Source organism: Lepus europaeus, chromosome 2, assembly GCF_033115175.1.
Source record: "Lepus europaeus isolate LE1 chromosome 2, mLepTim1.pri, whole genome shotgun sequence".
NCBI lineage: Eukaryota > Metazoa > Chordata > Mammalia > Lagomorpha > Leporidae > Lepus > Lepus europaeus.
The window spans coordinates 15,749,636-15,776,689 of record NC_084828.1 but is presented as its reverse complement, the minus strand read 5'-3'; the positions used below and the strand labels follow the sequence as shown (position 1 = coordinate 15,776,689).

Genomic DNA, 27,054 nt, shown 5'->3' with positions numbered 1-27,054 from the left:
AAATTATGGTATATATACTCTATGGAGTACTAATCAGCTATAAAATAAATGAAATCCTGTCTTTCACAACAAAATGGATGAAACTGGAAACCATTATCTTAGTGAAATAAGCCAGTCCCAAAATGACAGATATCATATGCTTTCCCTGATCAGGGGTAACTAATAGAGTACCTAAATATAGTGTTTTGGAGTGAAATGGACATTTTGAGATTTGATGATTGTTTACCACCCTTGTCTCTTCTGTTGAGGAACAGTGTTTTTTTCCTTCATATAATTTGTTGAACTCTTACTTAGTGTAGCATTAACCTTAAGATCATTAAATAAACTGAAAGTAGATTTCTGTAAAAATTAGGATTGGGTATAGGAGATGGAGGAAGAAGTGTTGGAGCATGGGTGGGAAGGAGGGAAGTATCACTATTTTCCTAACTCTGCATATATGAAATACATACAAATTGTACAACTTAAATAAAATTTTAAAAAAAGGAAAAAAGAAAATTCAAGAAAGGAAAATATTTGCATGAAATTCCCGTTAGTGTATTTTTATAAAGTGAATATGAAACATAAATTTGGTATTTATATTTGGGTCTCATCCCCAAGTATCTATCACATATATGAAAATATGCCAAAATTTAAAAACAACAGAACACCTGAAGTGTAAAACATTTCTGGCCAAGCATTCACATAAGTGTTACTTAATCTATTATTATTTTTATATAATTTAATTTATAGCATTTACATACTATTCTATTGAAATACTTTTCAGTTTATTGATCATTGCCCTACTACTAAGAGGTTCAATGCTCATCACTAATTTTTAACTATACCTTCTCCTTTACCCAATGCCTTTTTTAAAAAATTGATCTATCATTTTGCTGGATATTCTTATCAAGTCATTTCTTTAAGATATTGCTGGATTCTTCTATGTTCCAGAATACCTGTCCAGAACTAAAGGGTGTTTAGAAGGGTATAACTTACAAGACTGTTCACTGTCTTCATGCTTGAAGTATTATGGAGAAGTCAAAGGACATTTATGCTACTCCTTTTTGTATACTAATATAAAATACTTTCTTTAACTTTTTTTAAATATCTTCTTTTTTTGAGAGGAAATAAGACATAGAGTTTGAGATAGAGAAAGAGAGGGTTAGTCAGCTGGTTCACTGTTCCAAGGCTTGTAAGGACAGGGGCTAAATCAGATCAGAAGCAGGGAGCTGGAAATTCAGTGAGCCATCACCATTGTCTCTCATGGTCTGCTTTAACAGAGAGATGGAGTGAGAAATTTAAGTTAGGTATTGAACCAAGATACCCTATACGGGTATTTTAACTTCTAGGTTAAATGCCAGTCCCTATTTTCTTGAGCTTTACTTTCCTAAAATATGTTTATGTTGATTATAACCATAACAATTTTCTAGTGACATTCCTATCTGGAATGATTATGTTTGTTTTATTTATTTCAGGAATAAGTTATTTATAATAAGATTCCATTTTTTTCTCCTTTATTTGTTGAGGTCTATCTTTTCATAATAATGAGCAGAGGTACACTGAATTATACTGAATATATTTTTTCTTTTAAATTATGATCACTTAAAAATTCTAATTATTTGCAATTTCTCATTTGGTATTTTTGAAACCCATCCATCAGACTTCTGTAATATTCACTTCTGCTTTGGTTATTCTAATGTGGCTTTTTGCTCCAAAATATTCATGTTACTCTTTTATTTCTTTGTTAATTCTGTAAGTTACCCTCCCCCCCCCTTTTTTTTTTGACAGGCAGAGTGGACAGTGAGAGAGAGGGACAGAGAGAAAGGTCTTCCTTTTGCCGTTGGTTCACCCTCCAATGGCCGCCGCGGTAGGCGCACGGCGGCCAGCGCACTGCGCTGATCCAATGGCAGGAGCCAGGTGCTTCTCCTGGTCTCCCATGGGGTGCAGGGCCCAAGGACTTGGGCCATCCTCCACTGCACTCCCTGGCCACAGCAGAGAGCTGGCCTGGAAGAGGGGCAACCGGGACAGGATCGGTGCCCCAACCGGGACTAGAACCCGGTGTGCCGGCGCCGCAAGGCGGAGGATTAGCTTAGTGAGCCGCGGCGCCAGCACGTTACCCTCCCTTTTTATCTTCATGTCTTATATTCCTTCATTTATCTCTTTATTTCTTCCCTTAGGAGATCATCTTGTCTATAATTTCTTTGGGAAAATGAAGAGTAATTTGTCTGAAATCTTTCTCCTGTCAGAGAATTCATTCTCCTTTGCTGGTTGTTTATTTTTATTTTCCTCGTTTTATGTCTTGGCACCCTACATTCATATTCCATGTTGGATTCTTTCAGATTACTTTTTGTTTTTGCATGGGGGTTAGTAGTTTGTTGAAGAATTGGGTAAAAAGGGGCATAAAACAGGACCACAGAAAGCAGTTGTGATGCAGGTTGTAGCCTGGAAACTATATCTTCAGCCATCTTAAATATCTTAAGAGAAATACCATGTTTCACCTTCCAAAATTCTGGGATCAGTATTTTGATTCATAGTTTCTGTGGTTAGATTTTTTTTTTATGATCACCGCTTTCATTTTCCTTCCTTGGCCTCCTTTGATCCTGGACCCACTCCTTCCATTTGGCTGAAATACCAAAGGGAAGACATGGTTCTTCCTCTATGTTTGCCCTCTGCTGTGCAGAACAGAGAGCCTCACTTAGATGTCCTGTCCCATATTATACACAATCTTTTACACCAAACATCAGAATAGAACTTTCCAGTATTGTTAACCACATAGAGAAGAAAATGGGTACCCTGCTTAAAAAATGATCCAGTATGTTATTCTTCTTGTTACCTTCCTCAATTTTGATTCAGTTTGATGGTATTTGGCAAATATTCTTTTTAGTTTCTGGCTTGCTATTATAATTAATGCCTTGTCTCTTTTATAATAAAATGTTTTCTTCATCTAGTTCTAATGTATGCATATTAGGTATATTCTGTCTATGCTTTCTAAATTGGGACCTCCCTTATGAAGCTTTTACCTTATCTACAAGGTCTACATGACTTGGACTTTGCAGATCATTTATTATGCTCTTACATACTCTGGCTTGCTGGCCTTCTTGTATTCTTTAAATATTCCAAGATGTTTCCTCTTTCAAGGTTTTCACATGAGCCACTAGTATACCTAGACCACTTTTTACCTTGCCTTTAGGACATATTGCTTATTAAATGCCAGCTTCCTTGAAAGTCCATTTTTTCTCCACGCTATTTAAATAGATTTTCATAACTTCCATATCAAAGGATGCTTTACCATTGCACCCAGTCTTCCTTTCCTAAATTGAATCTACAAGGGCAGAACATAATCCAAGTCTATTTTATAAACCAAGGTATATATAACACACATAGTACAGTTCCTGGCATAGAGAAGGTGATGAATTATTTAGTGATAAATAATTATTTAGTGATAAATTTAATGAATAACCAAATGATGAAGCACTTGGTTTATACATTTTCTTATTAAACTCCAGCCAACATTATACTTTTGAGTGTGTTGTCTTAAAGTTTTATAAGGTTTGAAGTAAAACACTTTGTATTGTTCATATTGGCATCCCTTATCCCCTAACACGGTGCCAAACATTCATGAGACTAATAAATGTTTGCTGAATTAAATCGATTTGAATTAAACCTCCAGAACAATATTAAGTTATTGCCAGGACATCACAGATGGTAAATGGCAATCTCCTTTGCTAATAGCTTCCAAGGTTGATGATTAGATAAAATCAGTCAGGCATCCATCAATACGGGAAATGCTCCTAAATACTAAATCCTCTGTTTTAAAGTCATTATAGTGTTGCTTCTTTTGTCATACTGAAAGACTTTGATTTCTGAGCCCATCCTTAGAGCATCAAACAGTTTTTTTTTAATTTTTTTTTTTTTAATTTTTGACAGGCAGAGTGGACAGTGAGAGAGAGAGATAGAGAGAAAGGTCTTCCTTTTGCCGTTGGTTCACCCTCCAATGGCCGCCGCAGTAGCGCGCTGCGGCCGGTGCACCGCGCTGTTCCGATGGCAGGAGCCAGGTGCCTATCCTGGTCTCCCATGGGGTGCAGGGCCCTAGCACTTGGGCCATCCTCCACTGCACTCCCTGGCCACAGCAGAGAGCTGGCCTGGAAGAGGGGCAACCGGGACAGGATCGGTGCCCTGACCGGGACTAGAACCCGGTGTGCCGGCGCCGCAAGGCGGAGGATTAGCCTAGTGAGCCGCGGCGCCGGCCAGCATCAAACAGTTTTATGTGCTGCTCTGGAAAAGAAAGGAATGAGCAGGAAGGAGCAGAAGCCATTAAAAATACAGCACTTGTTTTTGGCAATGACCTTTGTAACTACCAGACTGTTGTGTCTAAGTGGGTTCTGCTTCTTTCTCCTTACTTTCCTCTCTGAATTCAATTTCTCAATGTACCTCAAAGGAGAAAATGTGCGTTAAATTCAAGGTGAGTACCAGTAAGGGTTCTTGAACACTTGTGCATTTCAAGTGCCTGCTGAGAAAGCTACTCCAGAATCCTGCAGGTGTTAATTATGGGAGGACCTCTCAGGCAGGTGCAAAGCAGGGAGGAAGTGCTACTCTGGTCTCTATGCTATCTGGTGCCCTCTGGTGCCTCCAGGGGGAATTGCAAAACCAAAGGGCAGCTTATCCCTGTATGAGTGCTTTGTCTTACCACTTGAGTGAAATGAGAGAACTGACTTCAATGACAATTCACATTTTTAAACATGCATAAATCATTGCAAATCCTTAAACAGTACCTGTCCATAAAGTGTATACCTGCTGCTTCTGTTTTCTTGTGAACACTGTCTTACATAAACATCTCATATTTTTCATACTTCATTAACTGGCTGATAGAAAGTGCTCAGAATCTATTTCAATAGTTAAATAATCTCTCTTTCATGATCAATATAATCTTCATCATAAATGTGAATACTCATGTAGATCTTTAATAAATTCTCATAAAACCCTTGGATATGGATTTAATTCAACAGGTGTGAATTTTTATTTAGAGATATCAGTTAACCAGTGTGTAGGCTTAACAGAAAAATCTATTTTTAGATGCGTTATTGTGTGTGTGACTCATTTTTAAGGTGTTTGGGACAAAAGGCCACCATGGGATTAATGTTCTAATCACACCTAATCCTAGGCAGCCTCTTCCCTGGTCACTCCAATTTAAAACAACAGAAACAACCATGCAACATCTTACAGGCACATTAGACCCAGGGATGGATAAGGTGTTCAGCAGTTCTAGGAGGTTGTTGAAATAATTGCTAACTGCCCACTTTGCTCATGTCATCTGTGATCTTACCCTCCATCTAGAGTATATCATTTTATGATTCTTCAGTCTTATCAACCTACAAAGTACATAAATCCTATTTAGTAAGAATCCAAACTACTGTTCTGATTTGATATTAACTCATGAGTCATAAGCTCAGCTCACTCTAAAGTAGTTTATCTTATACTGCAACTAACAAGTGTGATGTTTATATGAAAGCCAGAGAGCATTCCAAATTGAAATATAATATTTTAATGGAGGATGTCTTTAGAGCAACATCGACTGAGAATCTCAACACAAGCCAATCCAGAAGATGTCAATAACACCATTCCTTCTTTTTTCAACTGTCACTTTATACAAACCTGCATTTTATTTTAGGATCAATGAAAAGATGAATCTATAAAAATGTGTCAACTATAAACAATTTTTTGACACATGAGAGTAACATTGCTTATGCCACAAAGATAGTTACGAAGGCAATAAGAGGGAAAAGGAAAAGGAAGTATTAAATGTGAACTGCAGCTTGTCTTCCCACAGTTTAGCATCTTCAGCCTGACTTTCCCCTTGCTTCCTCCTTCAACCATGCAATACAGTTTGTGTTCGGTTCTGCCTTCTTTCAGCAATGAGATCTTGCATGTAACTCAATGTCCCTGGAGCACACTTACTCTTATGCAAAATAGCATCTCATAATTATCTTCATGAGCTATGAGAAAATTGTATGTATAGAACCTAATGCAGAATCAGGGTTATTAGTTTGCCCTGAGACTACGCCTCTATCAGCCACTTCAGCATTTCCCAAAACAGCATTTCCAGGACCAGCCTCTTGTCTGAACTGCACATCTCTAATTGCAACATTAATTTTGATTTCTTCACTGGGGTGAAATGTCCTTCCTTGAAAAAATGTTAAAAATCAAACTTACTATCTGTTTCTCCAAATTTGCCTCATTTCTTTTAAAGCCCCCAACGTTCACATCACTTGCTTAGAAGGGACCTATCAGAGCTCACGTCTACCCTTCTTAATTCCCTAACGGGGTGGAGGAGTGTTTAAGTTCCACTGTTTCTCCATCTAAAAAGTTTCTCATATTTGTTCCACTTCTTTGTTCCCTTCGGGAGCATCTGAGTTCAGACAGGGTAGCCTCTTTCCAAAGCTTTTTCAAAGGGCTCCCACCCGCTGTTTCTGACTTCAGCTTCTGTTCACATCATCTCATCTACATATCCATTTCTTCTGTAAGGATTTTCCTTAGTATCTCTTCTGTCACTGCTTTTCTCCCTTCTTCTCTGATGTCGACAGCTTGATATTCAAATTCTTTAGGAATCCCACTTTTCTTAATTTAAATATCAATTCTGTTCTGCATAGCACTTTTTCATTTACACTGCACTCAAAATAAATGAAAAAAAAAAAGTCAGTGACTGAATCAACCCTTTACTTGGACACCTCCATCCATCAAGGGGAGACTTTGATCACTGTGATCCTTAGTCTAGAAGGCCTTTTACTCATGGGAAATCCACACAGTACCCAAATCTCAAATCAAATTCCATGTGCTCTCTGTAGACTTCTCTTAGTCTACCTTCCAGAGCTGAATTTTTTGACCCTTTTTTCCACTTTGGTCCTTGGTTTTTATATTTCATTTCTCTTACTAGGTTGTAAGATACATAAGAGCACAAATGGTATTTTTTTCCATGGGAGACACTAGATAAATGTGTTCTGGAAGTTGAAGTGAAAGAAGGAACAACCACATAAATACACAAGTCATTTAGCGGATTTTACATATGTCAAAATATTTCTCAGCTGATGAATGTTTTATACAAAGTAAAGTGTTATGTCATTTCCTTATGATATAGGAGAATATTTTCTTATGTCAGCTTAAAAACTATTTTTTAAAATATCTTGACACTTGTGTCAAATTACTGTATTTCAATCTTAGATTTGAGATTTCAGTAGGGATATATTTTTATTTTAGTGCTTCTTTAATTTATAAAATGTCTGAAAAATATACCATATTTATCAATAAACTATGTGGAGTATCTACATAAAAACATTTTGGTAGCATAATTCATGCTGATCATATATCCTAAAGCTTCAAGATTTGCATAAAATCAACATATCTTCTCACTCTTAAAGTACTATTTTGTGTCATTCTAAAAGTAGTGAAAAGTTGTTTTTTTTTTTTAAATATCAAAGGAATTGTAAACTCAATGAACAGTTTAAATACACCAATTTTCCTCATCTTCCACTGGCAAACTATCTTAGATTATCTTAAAACCCTCACAATTTGAAGGAGATAACTATAACATTTATGCCATAATGAATCTTCCTTTCAAGTAATGAAAGGCTCAATATTACAATAAGGATAGCCTTATCCTGGATCCAGTTCTAAGTATTTCTCAATCTCAACACTGTTGGCACTTGGGTCTTGGTAAGTTTTGTTGTGGGAGACTGTCTTCTGAGTCATAGGATGGCTAGCAGTATCTATGACCTCTACCCACTGGATGCCAATGGACGCTTCCTTCATTGAGACCAAGAAACTTTCCTGATTTGGGACAGAATTGCCTCCAGTTGAGAACAATTGAAGCACTATAAGTATTTTCTACTTGTACTTGTTGTGTTTCCATACATTAATCTGCCCAACTCAGTTTCTTCGAGGCAAAATAAACTTCACTATGAAGTTCTCATAGTGAACAGTATACAACCCTTGGAAATGTCTGATTTCTTCCATCTGTTAGAGTACTGGCAGTAAGTATTCAGTGAGCATTAACTTAATGGGTGCTTATTGAGTGTTCATTATGTGCTATGCACTCTTCTAGGCACTATCAAAATAGAGTTGAGAAAAATCAGTCAAAACTCCATGCTTTGATTAAGTATATATATTAGTGGAAAGAGTGAGACAATAAAGAAATAAATATATAACTGAAAGATAAAGTACATCAGGTAGAGATAATGTTAAGAGTAGTAAAAGGAATTGGTATTGCAGTGGAAGCAGTAGCCATCTGGGGTTGGGTTATCCTTTTAAATAGGTTGATCAGTATTAGTCTCCTTGTGAAGGTGACATCTGAGTAATGACCTGGAGGAGGTGAGGGAGTGAGCCTTAGGACACTTGGCCAAAGAGCTTTCCAGATAGTGGAGACAGCAATTTGCAGACGCCTTGAGGATATACATGCAGAAACTATGAGGAATGACAAGAAATTCATTGTTCCTAGAACAGACGGTGGTGGAAGGAGAGGTATGAGGGAAGTAGGAAATATTCTGAAAAAATGGAGCATGCATGAAGAATAAAAGATGAATGAATGATCGTCAGGAAAGGTCATTTGTAAAATTAGTGGGAAGTAATGTTTTCTCTTCAGTTGCATTCATGACTCTGGTCATGATGATTTGAGGACCGTAAGAGTGAGATCACTGCATCAGCTTTCCCCAGCGAGAGTTGCAATCCTGAGCATCCCTTCCTCACTTCTTTGATGAAAACAAACAGTTCAGGGTCAACACTAAAATTTGGCTAAGAATCTGGTTTACTGAACCGATGTAAAGATACTTACACAATGTTAATGGTTTAATAATGTTGCACCCAGGATATATGTATTTTAAATGAATGCTTCCTGCAGGATGGACTTGTGAATTCAAACAGTAAATCACCTTAGCTGGAGTACTGAAATCACTTTAACAGGCCAGAGAATAAGCTATTTAGGGCATTGCAGGTCTTTTTAAGGCTTAAACTTGAGTTTTGAATCTGATGTCATAGACAGTCTTCTTGTACTACCAATTAAACCAATATGTCCTGGAATCCCATGTGTCTTTTATTGTTCAAAGTGCTGGAGAGGCAGTGGCAAGAAAATAAAGCCTCAGTTCTCAATTAGCTTTTTCCTTATAGAACAAAAGAAACACAAAATAAAGTAGTAAATTTTTTTAAAAGTTAGCGATAAGCACTATGGAGAAAATTAAAATATGGGGTGTACCAGATAAGCTGCTTGCAATTCCAGATGGCCAGCTAAGAAAATATTTCTGAAAAAGTGATGTTTAAGCTGAGATCCGAATGCCAAGAAGAAGCATGCAGAAGAGATTTCCAGCAGCGGAAATAACTAGACCAAACACAGCTATGAGTTTGACATGAGAAAGGAGGCTAGAATCTCAGTTCAAATAAATTATGTAGTCAGCAAAATAGGCAGAGGCCAGCAGAGCCTTGTGACTCCTGATAAGGTATTTGGGTTTTATTCCTCTGTAATGAGTAGCCAAAGGAGGACTTTAAGTCAGTAAATGAAATGTTCTAATTTGTGTTCTTAAAAGATTAGGGGAGGATTAAAAAAATCACCTAGGGGAGAGACAGAAAAAACTTGAAATGTAAAACCAGTAAAGAGGTTATCAAAACAAACAAGGAAAAATCCAGGTCAGAGTTGATGGTGGTAGTAAAGATAAAGAAAAGGAAATAGATGGGGGATTTTCTGGTGGCTAAGATGGGGAATTTTCTGGTGGCTAAGATGTGAGAGTTGAAGAATAGAGAAGAATCAAGAGTAGCTCCCAACACTTTCACTATATGACTTGGTGGCTTGAGGTACATTTAGTGAAGTGTTGAGGACTGGAGCTGAGGGTTGCATGTTTAGAAAGAAAAGCAAAAGTGCAATTATGAAAATGTTAAGTTTCAAATTCACATGCAAATATCTAAGTAGAGATGCAACATTAGGCATTGGATATTCATGCCTGGTTTTCTCAGGAGAGACAGTGTTGGAGTGGTAGATTGAAATTCCTCAGCAGTGATCAATGTTTAATATCAAGGCACTGGGAGAGTCACTCAGCGACATTCTACAGTAAGAGATAAGATGAGGTCACATTGCCCAGTAAAGAAGGTGAGAAGTACATCCCCTGCTCTGATAGGGAAATCATTCACACAGTGTCAAAGAAACCAAGAGATAGAGGAGCCAATCACGTGAAAAACTTTGGGCAGTCAGGGAAAACTGGAACAGAGAAATGTTATTTTCTGTGATTCTTTGATATTTATGTAGCCTTTCAAAGGCATGCAATGCTGCTTGTCTGTTGGAGACACACAATGAATGCTTGTGAGAAAAATGAAAACACACACACACACACAAAATCATGACTAATCACAACAGTACATTTTTGTTGAGTAGAAAATTGCTCATATCCTGAAATATTTACCTAGCTGCTCCCAGGTGCCCGACACTGTTTAAGTACTAGTGACAAAGAGATAGAAAATATAGATACAGCTCGTACTTTTCTGGTACTTAAATCTAGTGAATAGTTAGGCAATAATCAATAAGCTAATAAATGATTTTTTTCAGATAATGATAAAAGTCATGATAAAGGAGGGAACAGGATGAAGAGTATTTGGAGAGAAGCAAGCAGATTACAGAAATCTCCCAGGATTGGAAAGATGAGAATGAGCAGGTATGCAGACATTGAGAGATGAGTGTTTTAGGGAGAATAAGGACAAAAATCTAAGAACGCTGAGTTTGGATTGAATTTGTTTATTTGAAGAACAGCTAGGAACTCACTGTTGATATGATGGTGGGACAAGGGGAATAAGTGAGAAGAATGTTACATGATGAAGTGAAAGAAAAATGTTGGGGACACACGATGAAGATCCAGGGAAGGACTTTTGATTTTATCATTAAAGTAAAATTGGAAGTCATTATAAGGGCTTAAGCCTGAGGGCTGCATGTGTGTAATCTTGTTTCAGTTTCAGAAATGTAGCAGTAGTAATGGTGTAGAGAATGGATGATGGAAGCAAAAATCAATTAGAATTCTACTGAGATGGCCCAGCCAAGAAGAGATGGTGACATGAAATAAGGTGGTAGAAATGAGTAAAGTAGTAAATGTAGAGCTGGGACTCATACAATGGAACTGCTGACTTTTTTTTTTTTTTGACAGGCAGAGTGGACAGTGAGAGAGACAGAGAGAAAGGTCTTCCTTTGCCATTTGTTCACCCTCCAATGGCCACCGCGGCTGGTGCATCTCGCTGATCCGAAGCCAGGAGCCAGGTGCTTCTCCTGGTCTCCCATGGGGTGCAGGGCCCAAGGACTTGGGCCATCCTCCACTGCACTCCCAGGCCACAGCAGAGAGCTGGCCTGTAAGAGGGGCAACCGGGACAGAATCCGGTGCCCCGACCGGGACTAGAAACCAGTGTGCCGGCACTGCAAAATGGAGGATTAGCCTAGTGAGCCGCAGTGCCGGCTACTGCTGACTTCTAATCTGTGTTGTTTTTCATTACTTCACACTGCCTTGTAAACCCAGTGATCCATCACAATTTGGTGATAATTCAGGAGTCAGTGCAGTAGAAGCATGCAGGTTACCAAGAAATTTTCTTATATCAATGCATGAAGGTGACAAACTTGGCACTTGTTGAAGGGCTTTACATCAGACATTTCCAGGAAATAACCATGCAAACATGGAGCTAAAGCAAAAATAAGAACAACTTAAGGACTCAAGTAGGCATTTATGAGACCTTTTGTTAGATACTGGCTTATTTCTGGAAGCCGTCTAATGTGTATATTAAAATGACAATAACCTGTTCAATTTATAAATTCACAAATAATAATCCTTCAGTTATGTACTGCAGCATATTTTTTCCTTTGAATCTAACATGACCACTTGTAGAGCTGAGTTATTGCTTTGAGACTCTAAATGGCTTCCACTCCAATCCTAAATCAATAAATATCCATCACTCCCTAGCATCCTGTGAAGAGTAATTTTTCAGTCCCCAGAGAAAAGAAAGGTGAAAGAATAACAGTCCCTCCACTGTCCTAAGTGACAAACAGTATAGAATGACCCATGTTCCATGGAGGGAAGGCTACATTCTCCAACGATGTCATTGACCATGATATTCTGTATAAGCACCCTTGTCACCAAAGACACCCTGCCATATCTCCTCTGTGACAACATGTCCCATGTCACAGGCTCCTCCCAGTGCCTTTCTGGGGGCTCTTAGCAGTTGTTCTACTCAGTTAGGATTCCCATAGCAAATGGTTTCTCAAGGGCCACTCCTCTGGGGTCCCAAGTATTTCTTGTTTCCTTCCACTGATAGACAAAAACATGCCTCCCCACAGTAACTAGATTGCTCAGATCTGAAATATCAGGGCAGTTCTCAGCACTGTCTTTCAGAAGTTACAAGAAGCTCTTTAGAAGATTTGTATTTCAGGAGTGAAGGAACTACGTAATTGAAGCAGCCTGTTTGCTGAGACACCACACTCTACCAAGTCACCCCTGCAGCTCTACTCAGAGGCAGAATTGGCCCTTTTTTGGTGAAAAATCTCATTATCCTTGTTGGTGTTTGATTTCTATAGAAAAGCCCTTTACTCCATGCTGAACATATCATAATGCTAGTAATCAAGGGAACCAAACACACAGCACCTTCGCAAACCTTCCACAGACTCCAACGGCCCTGGACACAGCTTTAAAATTTCTGAACTTCCTCAGGGAATGAGAAAAAAAGGAATTAGATGAGCTTTCAAGAATCAGTCAATGGTTGTAGGAATTTCAAATCCCTGACCACCCCACTGCCCTCTTCTGGCCTCAACTGATAATGGTAAGCAGATAAAGGGAATCCCATGGAAGTGCTTGCAGGTAGGGGACGCTCCTGTGGAGTAGCGTGTTCCTTCAAGTCCCGCTCTGGGTAACTGGCAGCCAAGGTTCAGTCCAAGACTGTACAGTACAGTTATGACTTGTCAGCCCCGTGGTAACATCATTTGAGATCCCAATGCTCTACTAAACGCTATGTTATTCTCTTGTTAAGGATCCTCAGAGGAGTGCTCTTTCATAATGTTTTAGAATTTTTAGCCTGGTAGATGTGAGTTTGAATTCTGCCTCTGCTCTTTTCTAACTAGAAGAACTCAGGCAGGTATCTTAACTCCTGAGTATTTCAGTTGTATCTAATATAATACTGAAATAGCACTCAACCCATGCATGTTGTAAGAAATAAATGAAGAGCCATTGATAAAGCACTCAGCCTTCATCTTGGCAGCGTGGGTCTTCAATAAGTAGCAGTGATCATTCACAAAGGAAGAAAGGGAGGCACATAAAGGGACCTCATCTGATATCTCATGAAGGCATGTTATGGATTGAAAAATAAGATTCAAGCATTTTTAACATTCAGTCTGGACCTGGGTTTAGGAGACCAATATAAGTGAGACATGTTGGTGTTTAAATGATCTTCCCAGGAACTCCAGAGAAAACAAGAGGCTGTTTAAGTTCTTTGATGGTTGAAAACCTCCCAGCTGAGTTTGAGAGCCCTTGGGCAAAGTTAGAGGCTGCTCTTGACTCTGCCTTCCTGGGGAAGCAACAGCACCATTGAATCCCTCACTTGCAGTCTCTTGGCTCAAGACAAGGGCGAGGGAGAATGTTTTTCTGCAGGGAAGAAGCAAAGTCAAGGAGACAGAGATACTGGCTCCTGGGGAATGCTCCTGCTGCTCCCAACAGCTCCCGTCTTTGATCCATGATGACCTTTTATCTGAGCTCCCTGACTTCTGAATGATTCAAACCACAAGGGGCAAATTATGTCCACTAATGGGTCAAAGAATCTATGTCTACCAGGAGGGTGCAGAATACTTGTGGCCTTTTGATTGCAATTGTTTCCTAATAAAACACTTGATAATTTGATGATTTATTAATTCAAAGCATGTAGATGAGCACATGAGTATGTTTTGGAGGTGAGGAAATTATGGCATCCTTAGATATTTATATATTTTAGAATTTGAACGTTTTAAGAGTGAGGAATGGAGTATCAGAGACCATCCAGATCTGCATTTTTCAATGTGGTAGCCACTAGTTTTCGCATAGCTGGTGGCTAGTCCAGATTGAGTGAGGATTAAATGGAAGATTTAACTTTAAATATTTAGTATAAACATAGGAAACTATTTTCAATACTACCATATGTTGAAAATGATAATATCTTCAATGTATGGAGTTAGCAAAAATATTCTAAAATTGATCTCATCTATGTCTTTTTTTTTTTTACCTCCTTCAAAGTAACTCCTGGAAAATTTAAAACTATATGTTCAACTCCTGTTTGTGGTAGGACTTTGGAATTTTTTACATAGACAATCGCATCTGCAAATAGAGAAAGTTTGGTTTCTTCTTTTCCAGTCTTGATGTCTTCTATTTCTCATCTTTGCCTTTGTGCAATGGCAAGAGCTTCTAGCCATGTGTCAAGCAATAATGGTAGAGTCAGCCTCTTTCCCTTGTTCCCAATCTTGGTGTGGGAAGTGTCTAGCTTTTCATCATTAAGCACCTATAGATTTTCTATATTCAGTCCTATTCTGAGGTAGAGTTATTTCTCTCTCCCAAACTTGCTGAGTTTTTATCATGAAAGATTGTTGGAATGAGTTATTTTTATGCACAAATTTATTTGATCTGATGCTTTTTCTTATTCTGTCTGCTGGTACAATGGATCACTTTGATTTCTTTATGAATATTAAACCAGCCTTGACTACCTAGAAAAAGTCACACCTACATATATTGTGTGATTATTTTATATACTGTTGGGTTAAGCTTGAGAATATTTTTGAGGAGTTTCATAACATAATATTTGAAAGTTATTATTTTAAATGTTGTTTTGTCTTTGATGTTGATGAATGATTAGTACTGACCTCATAAATATCTATTTTTCTATAAAAATTTTTTCTTTAACTTTTCCTCCAAACAAATTCCTGTTTTAGGTCTTTTCCTAGCCCATAGGTTTTTTTTTTTTTTTTGGGGGGGGGGTTTCCTAGCCCATAGTTTAAAAATATTTTTTAAAATTCCATATTTTAGATATTTAAAATAGTTTTAAATATTTCAAAAATATTTTAGTTTTTTAAAAGAAACCCAAAACGTATTATAGTACTATTTAATTTATTAAAGCTTATTATTCATAATTGAACAGTAAAATGGAATTTATTAGCTTCCCACGATCCAGACAAGTTTGAAGATCAAAGGCTAGTATAAGCAAGGATTTGTCTCAACTCCCCAAAGTTTTCAGTGATGAAATGTGAATGGCAGGGCTCATCATTTTCCCATTTTGCCTATTTATCATGACTTCAGCTGAACTCCAAATCATTTACTTTGTGTATTAGCTTATGTTCTATTGCTTACTGTAAGAAACAAAAACTGTGCAAGCAAACTTTCAGTGAATCTGAGACTTCTACTTTTAATGAGCCTGTTTGTAAAGGCAGATTAGCCAAGTATCCCCTAAGCAGAGTGTTTATATTTATGATATGGCTACCCTGGGTCTGGAATGGAAGCTTAATGTGCTATGCTAAGCACATAGCAAAACTTTGAACAAAACTATACTTAGCAGGTGAATTGTTTCTGATAACTTAGACCTACACATTTGGTTTGCTATTATTCCAATGATGATGACAACTAGATAAAGATCTATAAAGGGGGCCAGCGCCGTGGCACAGTAGGTTACTCCTCCGCCTGTGGTGCCAGCATCCTATTTGGGCACCGGTTCTAGTCCAGGCTGCTCCACTTCCAGTCCAGCTCTCTGCTACGGCCTGGGAAAGCAGTGGAAGATGGCCTAAGTCCTTGGGCCCCTGCACCCATGTGGGAGACCAAGAGGAAGCTCCTGGCTCCTGGCTTCGGATTGGCGCACCACTGGCCATTGCGGCCATTTGGGGAGTGAACCAATGGAAGGGAGACCTTTCTCTCTGTCTCTCTCTCTCACTGTCTGTAACTCTCTCAAATAAAATAAATAAAATCTTTTTAAAAATCTATAAGAAATCTACTTTCTCTAAATTTAAAGGTTTCACTATTCACAGCACCTCTATATTTGTGTTTTTTCACAAATATTCAACCATATGTTTATTTTAATGGTGTTTTTGTAAATAATACCAGCATTATATATAGTGATTTCTACACATAAATTTGATTAGTATCAATTAGAGATTGCTGATAAAAATGATGACATCTTAGATTCCATTATTAGAAGAATCAGTGAATCTGGGATAGAGATCCAAAAATTATACTTCACATGTGTTGAACCCCAAAGACTTTTTCTCTGTGACTGCCCAGAATTGCTATTTTTGTAATTCAATTTGTGCTCTACAGAGCTAAGAAAGTAAACAAATACCATAAACTTATTGTACAAAAGTGGTTTCCTACTCTTCATCAGACTACTGAATCCTGATCTCCAGTTCATCTGTTTTTAATTCTTTCAGTTATTTCATTAAACATTTATGCATATTTCTAAATATTATATTGACACTAGTATATATGATATGTTTTCCTTTAGACATTGTCTATTAGGAGAAAGAAATATTTAGCTGATAGAAAATACTTTTCTTATAGTCCTGCCATTCTTTTAATATTGCTTTATCACGATTAAAAAAAATCCAGCTACCCATAGTTTTGCTATTACATGCTGTTTACAACTGAGGCATGTAATGAATCAATTCATTTCTTGCACAGCTCTGTTGTTTAATATAAGTAACACTTATTTTGTTTAGTTTTGCACAGATGGCTGTCACATTCTTCCTCTTCATATCACAGAAGTGTACACTCTTTTTCAATAATGTCAAACATGAAATTATCTATCAGTTCCATTTCACTCCTGGGAGACACATGGCTATTTCTTTTCACCCTCCCGTCTCAACAGGAGGTCATTGTTCTCCATGTCTGCTATTCCACAGAGGCTTCCTCCATGACTCCAGAGATGCTCTCATCACTTTTATTTGGATCCTTCTTCACTCTGCTGAAGTCATTTCAACAGACGTTTCTGAAGACAGGATGAATTCAAGGTACATGTTTGAGACTCTGTACATGTTTGTGATAACGTGTTTATTTTGCCTTCACCCTTGATTAGCAACTAAGGTTATTAGAATCATCTAGTTAAGTACCATTTTCTGTTACAATTTTAAGAATTTAATAAACTTCCATTGTTTATCATTTTCTTTAACAAGAAAAGTCTAATATTATTCTCATTCCCAATCAGTACATACAGGACATTTATCTTACTATTTTTTTCTTTTACTGTTTTTTAAAAAGAATTTCTATCAGTTAGTATTAGCAGACAATAGTCTTGTTTGTGTGATCCCTTTGACTCTTAGACCTATCAGTATGATCAATTGTGAACTAAAATTGATCACTTGGACTAGTGAGATGGCATTGATACATGCCACCTTGATGGGATTGTATTGGAATCCCCTGGCACATTATTAACTCCACCATTTGGGGCAAGTCAGCTTGAGCATGTCCCAAATTGTACATCTCCTCTCTCTCTTATTCCCACTCTTATATTTAACAGGGATCACTTTTTTCAGTTAAATTTAAACACCTAAGAATAATTGTGTGTTAATTACAGAGTTCAACCAATAGTATTAACTAGAACAAAAGAATACTAAAATGGATAAATTATTGCATTGTACATCAACAGTCAGGACAAAGGCTGATCAAGTCACTGTTTCTCATAGTGTCCCTTTCACTTCAACAGGTTTCCTTTTTTGTGGTTGGTTAGTTGTCAGCAATCAGGGGGAACATATGATATTTGTCCCTTTGGGACTGATAGAATAAAAAAGGGAGAGAACGATCTAGCATGGGAAGCAGGATACATAGCAGACTCATAGAAGGGCAGATGTCCTAAACAGCACTCTGGCCTCAGAATCAGCCCTTAAGGCATTCGGATCTGGCTCAAGAGCCCATGAGAGTATTTTAGGCATGGAAAGCCAAGACACTCTGAAAAAAAAAAGAGGACCTAAATGAAAGATCTCTGCGAGTGAGATCCCAGTAGAAAGAACGAGCCATCAAAGAAGGAGGTACCCTTCTCTGAAGGGAAGATGGAACTTCCACTTTGACTATGACCTTGTCTAAATAAGATCGAAGTCAGCGAACTCAAAAGGCTTCTATAGCCTTGGCAACTCATGACTAGAGCCTAGGGAGATTTCTGACGCCATAAACAAGAGTGTCAAATTGTTAAGTCAACAACAGGAGTCACTGTGTACTTACTCCTCATGTGGGATCTCTGTCCTTAATGTGTTGTTCAATGTGATTAATGCTATAACTAGTACTGAAACAGTATTTTACACTTCATGTTCTGTGTGGGTGCAAACTAATGAAATCTTTACTTAATATATACTAACTTGATCTTCTGTATATAAAGAGAATTGAAAATGAATCTTGATGTGAATGGAATGGGAGAGGGAGCAGGAGATGGGAGGTGTGTGGGTGGAAGGGAAGTTATGAGGGGGAAAAAGCCATTGTAATCCTTAAACTGTACTTTTGAAATTATATTTACTAAATAAAAGTTTTTTAAAAAAGAATTTCATCTGCTTTATTTTTGCCAAATATTGACCTCTTAAATGAATTCCTCAATCTTACCCTTTTTTACTCCATTTTCTATTATTTTATTTTGGCTTTCTGAATTTTTAAGTTTACCTAATTAGCCTTTTTATTGTTTTATTTCAAATATCACACTTTAATAACCAAGAGGTCTTTCTTATTCTCTTATTTTTAATAAAGGCATGTTATTATTTCATGGGTGCTACACCCAATCTTGTTTTACTGAAGATATTATTAACAGTATAGTTTGAAATTTTCTCTTGCTCCTTGAATTGTTTTTGTTTTCCTGTCTTCCTCTTTGCTTAATCTTTAACAGGGAATTCTGTATCTGTTGATACGCTGTTCTCCAATATCTCTGAAGCCTGTGAGTGTACAGAGCTGAGCTCCATGAGCTTGGGGAGGATTTCATGGATTTGTGGTAGGGCAGTAAATATGTCTCAACCAATTGGGCTTTTGCCCACAAAGGATGTCTGCCATGGTCAGAAGACATTTTGCTGGTCACAACTGATTGGAAGTGCTACTGGCACTGAGTGGGCAGAGGCCAGGACGTGCTGCTAAACATCCTGCAATGCCCTGGAGTCTCTACAACAAAGAAGGGTCTATTCCCAAGTGTCACTGCTGATACTCTTGATAAACCCTAATGTAGGATGATCTGGAGGCATGGTCCCTGCTTCATTCTCCTACATATTAGTATACAAAGATACTCCAAAGAGCTCATGGAAATTTGAATTGGAAGATAGTTATTTTGGTGCCAAAAATTGAAATATAAGCATATGGAGGTCTTCAAGAAGTTAATGGAAAATGCATATTATAAAAATCTTATGAATTTGAATTTCAAAATTGTTGTGTGCTAAAATAAACCTAACCTTTAATTCCATTTTTTCACAAACTGCTTGAAGTACCCTTAAAAGTTGAGACTCTTTTGCTTGTGCTAATCAATTTTTACAAAGAATTTTCCAAATTGTAGACTACCTTAGATGAGTGAAGTAAAATAAAAAAGTATACTTATACTTTGTTTAAAATTATATGCAATTTCTTTCAAATATAACTGTGATTCTTTATTGTAGATTTCTCACCCCATTTTTCTTCTGCCCTCACCTCCTCCAACCCTTGATGCTCCAAATAAAAATTTTCTCTCTGTACTTTTACTCATCAACCATTATTATATTTCCTAAAAATATGGACTAATTTATTACATTTGACCTTTTAGAAATGAAAACACTTTCATCCTACCTACCAAAATAAATATGTAAAATTCTGGATTTCAATTTGATAGGTAATAATATGCCCTATTAATTTTATCACAGTAAACACAATGAAATATGTAAATATAACAAAGAAAAACTGGCTTCAGCAAAACACTTATGTTGCAAACATTGGGAAACTCCAAATGACATATGTGAGAGTGGAGTTGCATAAATTTTGCTTTATACATGTGAAGAAATGTTATTCAGTCATTGAGAAAGAATAATTTTAAGTTAATGACATAGAAAATATATGCGCCAATATTTTTGATTTTGCAGTTTTTTTAAATGTTTAACTAGTTTTTAATAGATTCAATATAGCTCAAGGATGCAACTCTCTAAGTGCCTCAATATTAAGTAAGAAAGATAAAGCAGATTTGAAACAAATCTTGACAACAACTTTCCAAGTAAAATATGTATATACACCTTATGTCCCAGCAATTCCATTTTTCTCAGATCTGCAGTATGGAAATGTCCCTCTCCCCCTGTAGGCATGCAAGTATATTTTTATAAAGATCTTAACACTTATTTGTGATGAACAGGAAAACTAGAAATGGCCTTAATGTGCACTGTCAGGCAACTGTTACATAAAGTACACAAACCATGAACGCGCATGCAATGCCATACACTGTGATCACCTAGAACAAGAAACATAAGCAAGCAGGTGCTAACAGAGAGCACCTCCATGTGTATCATAAGCTTCACATGAGTTTTTGCATGTTTAACTACACACACATTTTTTCTGAAAGGAAATATGTGGAATTGTATCTGCTGTTATTTTTGAGATGTGGAAATGAGTATTAGAAAAAGATAAAGTTTCTACTTTTCAATTTAACTATTTAGGTTCTCTTTGATATTTTCACAATGAACACCCTATTTTGTCAACTAGAAACAAATCATAGGCTGAAAATTTGTCGAAGGTGATATGGGGGTGGATTTTGGTTTTTAAAATTTTGAAGTGAAAACACAAAAGAAATGATGGAGACATTGCTGATGGACAGAACATGTACTAGGGAAAGAAGACATCAAAGATTATAGTATATCATTTAAAAGGATGTTAAGATATCAGTATGGCATGCATAATTTAAATGTCACTTGAAGTGTATTCTTGAAAAAAGAAAACAAGTTTAAGCTTGTTTTCAAAATCAGTCCTGTGGTTACTTATCAGAAAAAGACATGATGTATACAACATAGAAAAAAACACATTTCAGCCAGTGCCGCGGCTCACTAGGTTAATCTTCCGTCTGCAGCGTCAGCACCATGGGTTCTAGTCCCATTAAAATTACCTCCTCACTGAAAAAAGAGTCACAATACATGCATTTATTATTTTTGTTAGTAAATTATATACATGCAAAGCATTAAGAAAATAGAATCGGCCGACACCGGGGCTCAATAGGCTAATCCTCCGCCTGTGGCGCCAGCACACCGGGTTCTAGTCCCGGTCGGGGCACCGTATTCTGTCCCTGTTGCTCCTCTTCTAGTCCAGCTCTCTGCTGTGGCCCGGGAAGGCAGTGGAGGATGGCCCAAGTGCTTGGACCCTGCACCCACATGGGAGACCAGGAGGAAGCACCTGGCTCCTGGCTTCCGATCCGCACAGCACGCTGGTGTAGTGGCCACTTGGGGAGTTAACCAACAGAAGGAAGACCTTTCTCTCTGTTTCTCTCTCTCACTGTCTAACTCTGCTTGTCAAAAACAAACAAGCAAAAAACCAAAAACCAAAAACAAAAACAAAAAACAAACAAAAAAAAACCCACCCACATTTCGAATACCTATAGGTCCTTCAAATCCCACATTCAATTTGGCTCTGTCCAGAGTTTAATTCATCAGGTCTATGAGCCTCATGTAATTGTTTAAACTTAGTAGATAATCCACAGATTTGTATTTTGTCTTTGAGTCATTATCCATAAATTACAAACAAAGCATTTGAGAACAAAAAGTAGAATGGCAGTTTTAGCTTATGCTCAATAACCTTTTATAAAATATTCCCAGTCTCTTGTTTCCGAATGCAAAAAGTGACTTTTGAGTCTTAGAATTTAGATCCAAAAAAGGTAACTTACTTTGCCTATTAGATCAGAGCTCCTTTGGTGAATCAGAATAAAAGGCCCCTGGGGACAAGAGCTATAAAGGTGTTTCATACAATTAAAGTGGAGTGTGTGTGTGTGTGTGTGTAATGTATTAATGATAAATAAGTGAAATGTAAACTAAGCTTAAGGAAACAGGACAAAGTGAGGAAAAATAAAGAAAAATAGGGAAGGTGAGTAGAGGCAGTTAGCAGAGAGATGGAGATGGCCTGGGGGAAGAGGAAAGGACAGAAACTAGCATGTGGATTTAATTTACACCATTAAGAGCCAGCGCTGTGGCTTAGTGGGTAGGACTGCTGCCTGCTGTGCCAGCATCCCATATGGGTGCTGATTCAAGACCTGGCTGCTTCACTTCCAATTTAGCTTTCTGCTATGGCCTGGGAAAGCAGTAGAAGATGGCCCAAATCCTTGGAACCCTACACCCACGTGGGAGACCTGGAAGAAGCTCCTGGCTCCTGGCTTCAGATCGGTGCAGCGCCAGCCATTGCAACCAATTAGGGAGTGAACCAGGGGATTGAAGACCTCTCTCTCTCTCTCTCTCTCTCTCTCTCTCTCTCTCTCCTTCTCTGTCTGTGTAACTTGACTTTTAAGTAAATAAATAAATATTTTAAAAAAAGAGTGATCCTACAGCATTCACTGGAGTTTCCCAAAAAAGGTAGAGTAGACAATGAAAGAGAGAAAAAGGCTCAAAGAAAACCAGTTGGGGCAATGCTTAAACACATCAGAGATCCATTCATTACATCTTGTCTGCTTTTTTTTTTTTTAAGTAATTTATTTGTTTCGGGTCACAAAACACAGGAGGTTTCAAGGGCAATGCCTGTGGTCCAATGGTTGCCATCTTCCAGGTCTGCACACCCATAAATATCCTTATGACATCAGGCTCACAGTGCCCCAAACCTTTTATCCCATTCTAACAGCTGCATATAGGGGACCAGGTGGGAAAGAGCCGAAGATCCACTACCTCCCTGCCCGCTTACAATGCACAAGTTCCCCTCCAGTGAGTGTTCCAACTCACCCCTGTGCATCTGTTCTAGCATGATCATGTGTAGGCCACAGACCAACCACTTCTGCACAGCCCCTAGGAGCTGCACCTTGCAGGAAGCCCTCCAATAGGAGCAGTGGCTAAGGCCCTCTTTGACCCCAGCTTTCTGCATCCCAGACTCGCGGGGTGGCGATGGGGGAACAGCAGGGCAGGCTAAGCATGAGGAATAAAAGTCTTTATGGGGCTCAGATCAGAGGGCCATGGGTCTTGAGGACCTCTGTGAATCCATTTATTTTCTTCTCCACATTGTTTTTGGCCTGTTTCCTATTCGCATGAGTGGCTTTTTCTCCTGGTAATGGATCTTGGCCTTCTCCTTTCTCTTTTCTTCCAGCATGGCTGTCACTGCCTGGTACTTCAGCCAGGCTCACCAAGTAAGCAAAGTTTCTCTTAGGCTTCAGACATGCAACCTTGAGGGCCACAGAAACCACCATCCACTTTTTCTTATCTTAGGGCACCAAGATTCCCATCGAGCAGGGCGGTCCAGCCCCGCTTGGGCTTACGGGGCAACATGTCTTGCACAGTTCACCAGAACATGCGGCTGGGGGTCCAAATATGGTAGGGGCCCCGGAAGGCATTGGTGTTCTTCTGTTTGTGAAGGAAGGCCAGGTACTTCTACTTATTTCTTTAGAAATGGTCAGAAATGGTGATGCCTTCACAGCGTGCCACTGCCACCTTCCAGCCCGGCAGCTCCCAGTGGTTATTTTTTATTAATACTCATATGTCTTCTCTGCTTTTAATAAAAGGTGGTGGTTGGTTTGTTGGCTTATTTGCTTGTATTTGTTTGCTTCTTAATGCTGATTTCTATGACAAGTGCATAAAAAAGTAATTGGAAAATGCGATGAAATGAAAACTGAATCTCTTTTAAGCAAGTCAGTCTGGTTTATAGCTGTCATTATCTTCGTGGGGAGTAAGATCCCAAAGAAATCACCTTGAGAGGAAAAACACTTAAGTTCACTCAGGGAAGGATTCTGGAAACTCTACAATGTTTTGGAGTCTTTTTATCCTACTTTAGTTATTTTCAGAGATCTTTTCAAACTCCTGACCCTGCTAAAATTTCTCTACAAATGCATTTTTTTAGTTATCTTTATTTTTCTTTATACTTATTTGTGTGGAGCATATACTTCCACTGTGACATTTGTCAAAGCAATCCTGGAAATTTACTCTGTTATGCAACTGGAATTTAAAATGTATATTAGGTTAAGTATAATCAGAAAATTATCTAAATTTTCTGATCTCATTTCTATCTTTTATTAATTTTCTCTCTTACCAGCCCACACGTAGATACTGATGCCTTTGCAGGTAGCATGAAGAAAGGCAGTTTGCTCTGGAATAATGAAATGGGATTATATTGATGTGACGGTGGTGATGGGAAGAATTAAGAGTGGATGGAGAAGTCCTTACTAATATGATGATGTTTAAACTGAGAACTGATAGCCCTAGTTTTGTTCCATGGGAGCTAGGGATTACTTTAGAAGATTTTCTGTGTGGTAGCACATTAGGAAGCACTGCCCATCCTGGATTACAGCACTCATAAACGTGGGCTGCTGCCAGTTCTATAAGCAGAATAGAATTATACATGAACACATACGTACATATATACACACATAGGTTACAACAATATCTTATGTTCATTGTGGAGAGGCACAAGACAAAGCACACTAAAAACTAAAGAGAGGGGCTAGTGCTGTGGCATAGCTGGCAAAGCCGCTGCCTGCATAGTAGGCATCCCATGCGGGCACCAGTTCAAGACCCAGCTGTTCCACTTTCGATCCAGCTCTCTGCTGTGGCCTGGGAAAGCAGTAGAAGATGGCCCAAGCCCTTGGGCCCCTGCACTCGTGTGGGAGGCCCCAAAGAAATTCCTGGTTCCTGGCTTTGGATCAGCACAGCTCCAGACACTGTGGTCAATTGGGGAGTGAACCATCAGATGGAAGACCTCTTTCTCTCTCTCTCTCTCTCTCTCTCTCTCTCTCTCTGTCTCTCCTCTCTCTGTGTAACTGACTTTCAAAGTAAATAAATAAATCTTTAAAAAATGAAAAAGGAAAAAAAATCTATGCTTAAACTCTTATGACAGCTAACATACTGATTTCATTTCCTTACAATCTCTCTTCAAGGTATACTTTCTCCGCATAGCCAAGTGGAGTTTATGGATTTTTATTTTATATTTTGAAATAGTGTAAATTGTACTTCCCCATGTGTTTTAAAACTAGAGTTGCCAAATGTAGCAAATAAGAATATAACATGAAAATTCATACAATACTAGGGAGATACATGAAAAAAGTTATTCATTGTTTACCCGAAACTCAAATGAATCTCAGCATTCTGTATTGTTCCAGGCAACCCTATTTTAAAAAACATAATAATGTATAACAAATGTGTTAAATGTCTCCATCATTTTAGATTGCATTGATACATCATATCATTGTATGGTACTTGTCCATTCCCTCTCTGTTGGAAATAAATATTTCTAATTTTCATTCTGATCATTACTGATGCATTTATATTATCTTCCCAAGAGAGATGCCTAGAAATGAAATTACTAGGCCCAAAGGCAAGAACAAGCTTTTCTGTCTATGATGTCAATTGCCAAATTATACTGCCTTCATCTTTCCATTGCCAACATTATAATTACATTTTACAATCCTAGCCAATTTAGAAGGTGAATAATAGCACACTTTTTACACTAAATAGAATATGTTTAATATAATTATGTTAAAATACGCCCCTTCATTATTTACAACTTTAAAACATCCGTGAATTTCTGTTTAGCTACTCAGACTGTCACTCCTTCTCAATCCATAACTTTGTGTTGAACAGACCATCCTTTGCCAATTCAGAGCCTCTCATATTTCACTTAGGTATGTTCTCAGTTCAGGCTTGTTTCCTGTCAACCATATGTCTTAACCAGAATGATATTTGTAATGCAAACCTGACCATGTTTATCTATACGTGAAATACTTCCACTCATCTTCAACGATCATGTTTAGATGCTTTTGAGATATTGATAGTTTTTGGTATTTGTCTCATTTAATTTACCAGTTCATATTTCAGTCACATGAATCAAACTACAGCTCCTCAAGTGTCCTATTCCATGTCACAGATCAGTGCCCCACATAGGCCAGTCACCTGCCTGTAATATTTTCTCCTTCCAGTCCTGATGGATCACTGGACTTCTGTGATCCCCTACCTGCTGTCCTTGGAATGGCACAGCAGCATGCGTCCACTGGCTTCCACTCTTTTCTGTAATTAGACCCTGCCTGACATAAGCTTACTGAAGGCAGACACTGCATCCTCAAAACAGTAAACAAAAATCCAACATTTACAAAGCATGCAAAATTGTGAAGCCCTCTGCTAAGCCCGCTTTATCTGCATTTACTCACTTCATTTCTACTCATAACCAGATACTAGTTCTCCACTAACTTTACAGTGATGAAATGGAAAGAGAATACTGAAATGTACTAAATTTAGTTCCAAGTTAGAAGATGGAAGACAGAAAAAGATGAGAGGGGTTTATGTTAACAAATAGCTTTGGACTAAACCAACAAGAAACAAAAACGGAAACTGTTCCACATTCCTTCCCTAATTGTTGATGATTATCCATGAAAGTTCCATTGCTTTCTGCTTATAGAACAACCAACCAAGAAGCAGCAAACACTTCTTGGGCTGCTCCAGTCCCAGAATTTTGCTCATTTCACTTTGTCCTGCCTTTCTTATCTACAGTCAATCTAGGTTCAATGCCCTTTAAGCTTTCTTCTCTTCAAATTTTATTACAAAGTACTCTGGTTTCTTAGATCCTGTGGACATTTTCCCAGCTGCTATCTGGCCACACACTGGCGGTTCAGGGAATTTTTTTTTTTTGGGGGGGGGGGGGGCGGTGTATAACAGCTTGGTAAAACCCATTTATTTCAGAGATTTCTTGATCTCTGAAATTTTGATTTCACAAAACTGAATACCAGAGAGTAAACAACTTGTTTAAGTGGAAGAGCCAAAATCTAAGTGAGTTTCGAACTGAAGTTTTCTTTATATAAGTAGGACAAGGAAAGAAAGAAATCGGATTTCTGTCTTGGGAACTTTTTATGGAGATCAGGAAAGAGACTTCCATGTGGAGATAAAACTGGTGGCCCAAGGCAATGAATGGTATTGTGAAGCAAAAGAATAAAGATGCC

At 38.0% G+C, this 27,054-nt stretch overlaps 1 protein-coding gene and 1 pseudogene across 9 annotated transcripts in view; both read right to left on the bottom strand.

The window, feature by feature from the left end:
• The window catches only part of GRIK1 (glutamate ionotropic receptor kainate type subunit 1), a 431,016-nt gene that overhangs the window by 329,965 nt on the left and 73,997 nt on the right, over positions 1 to 27,054 (bottom strand). The gene's annotated exons all lie outside the window — the stretch shown is intronic.
• Positions 23,077 to 27,054, bottom strand: part of LOC133777041 (large ribosomal subunit protein uL13-like) — a 77,717-nt pseudogene continuing 73,739 nt past the window's right edge.